Source organism: Apis dorsata, unplaced genomic scaffold, assembly GCF_000469605.1.
Source record: "Apis dorsata unplaced genomic scaffold, Apis dorsata 1.3 scaffold_524, whole genome shotgun sequence".
Taxonomy (NCBI): Eukaryota; Metazoa; Arthropoda; class Insecta; order Hymenoptera; family Apidae; genus Apis; species Apis dorsata.
In genome coordinates this window covers 174,991-178,273 of record NW_006263747.1, presented here as the reverse complement: position 1 = coordinate 178,273, position 3,283 = coordinate 174,991, and the positions used below count along the sequence as shown (strand labels likewise).

The 3,283-nt window shown below is 45.4% G+C and overlaps 1 protein-coding gene across 2 annotated transcripts in view; it reads right to left on the bottom strand.

Annotated features, from left to right (window-relative positions):
- The window catches only part of LOC102671764 (band 7 protein AGAP004871-like), an 11,593-nt gene that overhangs the window by 7,189 nt on the left and 1,121 nt on the right, over nucleotides 1–3,283 (bottom strand). The window lies entirely within an intron of this gene.

Here is a 3,283-nt window from a genome sequence, read left to right as displayed (position 1 = left end):
TCTCTCTCTCTCTCTCTCTCTCTCTCTTTCTCTCTCGTTCTCGGTAAATTGCGCGTGAAATGGAACGACTGCCAGAAAAGTAATTCGTCCCCCATCCATCCACGGCCTTTCTCATTAATTTCATCGCATCACATTTTTCTCTTCAAAATTCACCGACCACGATTTCGACTCGCGATCTAGTTCTCGCGAAATGTCCAAGCAGGACGCTTTGGCACGCGATTTATAATAATATCGATCGAAAAGAAAGAAAGAAAAAAAAAAAAAAAAAAAAAGAAGAAAGAAACGTTTCGAGAGGACGAAAACTGAGGGATTCAACGCGTTTCTTTTTTCTCTTTTTTTTACCGCGAGCTTGAAATTCGCGAGCCGGACATCGCGTTTCTTTCCTTTCTCCTCGAAATGCTCGTATTTTTCTTTACTTTGTCGCAGCTTTCGCCCCCTCTATTTGGCAATGGGTTTGAAAACGAACGGCAACGAGAGGAAATACTATCGAGCAACGTGGTGGCCTCACTGAACTCGACGAAGCACTCGACTCCACCGCTGTCGGTTTTCGCGCATCCGTAGCGTACCATGTCGCATCACGCCAGGGATCCCCACACCACTTCCTCTCACTTCCTCTCTCTTTCCAACCCTCTATCTTCTTCTCCCTTCCTCCCCCCTTTTCTCGAGTCGTCGATCACCGCCGCCAACGTCGATCCTTAACTCCTTGGCTGCCTCCTCGGACGATTAGTCGTTCCCTCCACAACGATTTTCCTCGAAAATTCTTTTGCTGGATGGATGCACGGAGATTCCCATAGATTCCGCTAAGGCGGAATCCGCTTACGACGAAGGCGTTTCGCCCACTAAGAGACGGCAAGCAACGAGCGGATTTTATGGTGGACGAGGGATAAACGGCTGCTAGGTTACACTACCACACGCGTCGACACCGCAACACCGCAAACCTCTACCAAATTAACCGGTCGTCATACCCTCCTTGGAACACGCTCCTTGTTTATGTACATAATGAGTAATTGCGTACCGTGGATCGACGAAACGCAGCGTTTCGCGGCGTTGCCCGAAGGGAACCCGCGTTTCTTCTCCCTGCGTTTCATCTTTCGCCCGATGAAGGCGAAATCCCTCTTTCCTCTTTCCAATTTTTTCCGCCTTCTTCGATTTCTTGATTTCGCAACGAAACGAAGAGAGGATAAACTTTGAATATTTCGGTTTCGTCGTCACCTTCGAAATCCGACGTCCTGCAATGAAAACGTTAATACCTCGGTAATCGAGGTGTCGTTCGAGACCACTTTATGGCGTCGTAAAAGGATACCCCCCCCTCCTCCTCGCCCGTCGTAAAATCGATTTAATTTCGGTCCACGTTAGGATCGCGTGATACTTTATATTCCCGTAATTGAATCGTTCGTCACGGTGAAATTTGAGAATTTGCCGAGGAACGGCGAGAGGAAAGAGGGGAGGGCCAATCTTGCTGCGTTAATTCTCCTCCTCCTCCTCCTCCTCCTCTTTCTCCTCGGAAAGAACCGACGACAGGCGTTAACGAGACGAGTTCCCTTTGAACGGAGGGAGGAATATGAACCGCGTAAAATCGAATACGCGTCGATTAACCCTTTAACTTCCCTTTTTTTTTTTCCTCCCCTCTCCGTATAATTAACAAAAGAGACGTCGTCGAATTAATTAAAAGTATGAGATACTTTGAAGGAGGGAAAGCGTAATATTAAAGCGAATTTTTCTAAATTACCAAAGAAGAGAGAGAGAGAATTGCGCGCACAAAAGAGGCGGTTAACTTGGGGAAAAAGCCTCTTGGTCCTCTTGGTCTTTCCACTCGCGGATCCGTTCTTGGCTATAAAAGTCCAACAATGAAATAATTGCGCCCGCTTACTTACAAGCGCTTTGAAAAAGACACTTCCCAACCTTTTCTTCGTTTATTTATCTCATTCTCACTCGGATTCTCTTTCGATCGTTTCGATTGCTCGTTCATAATTTCCATACGCTCTCCTCTTTTGCTTCTTCCCCTCGAAGAGAGGAAAAAACGCTTCCTTTTTCCGAATCCGAATTCCCTTCCAACCAGCGCTGCAATCATCGTAACTGCCACGAATGTAACGATCCTCGACGAGGATTAAAAATAGTTGGAGGGGGGGAGAAAAAAAGGTGGTGGTAAAAGTTGCACATTTTTCGTGCACAACGAAAATAATAAAAAAAACTTACGATCGAGTGTGGCGAACGATAACGCGAGAAACGGATGGGGAGCGGAGTGAGTTGGTTGGTTTTCGAATCGCGATCGATCTATCGTCTGTCGATATTCCAGAATAATCGGCCGATTCGGCCGAGGAAATCATCGACGCGATAACAAATTCCCGATTAATCGGCAATAACGCGAAGAACAACGGCGCTATTCCGCTAATTTCCACGCTTGGACGACAATTTTATTTCGCGTAATTTCCGCCCCGATTCGAAAATCAGACCCTTTAACGACAATTGTTACAACGATGTCAACGATTCGCTCGTAAATTTTCGCAATTCGCAAAATTTTTCGCAAAGTTGAACAACGAGCGGTGTAATCAGAAGGAAGGAAGAAGAACGAGAAATGGCCAGGCGGAAGGCAATAGTTTCTAAGAATAACGATTAGAATAACGATGATTCAACATCGAGATGTTTGAACGAGTATCCTCGTATATCCATCGTATTTGCCTCCGAATACATTTTTATGTATAAATTAGGGATAAACGAAGGGAGCGATAAAGCAGCGGCGAGGTGGTAATCGACTCGTGACAGCGTTTAAACACGGAGGATGTTTGGTTATTCTAGACCAGTCGCGTTTATTCGATAACCGTTGCCCGTTGTTCGATTTATATTCGTCGTTCGAGCATCGATGGAATTTCCTTCCACTTTTATATTCCGATTTTAATTTACGAGATTCGGGTCGGCGTTGTTCGAATTTATCGAGCTATTTTTTTACTCAATCCCGACCAATGATAACTTTTTATGATACACAGTTGCCGGCACTAGAGAGGGAGAAGGGGAAGGCAGAAGTCGAGCTTTTTTCCCGTTTCAATTAGAAACTAAAATTAAAAACTCGTTAGTCGAAACGAAAGCATTCCTATCCCCCTGTGAGGTAGATGACCGTCCCGACGACGAAATCGATCGACGTGCCAGATGCTTTTTGACGTAATACGTTTCCCAAATATTTCCACCGATCGTCGAGTTCGAAACAAACGAATCCCGTTCCCGGTGTTAATAAGCGTAACGATATATTCGTATCGCTCCCTCTTTTCCATTTTCGCATTAAATCCGA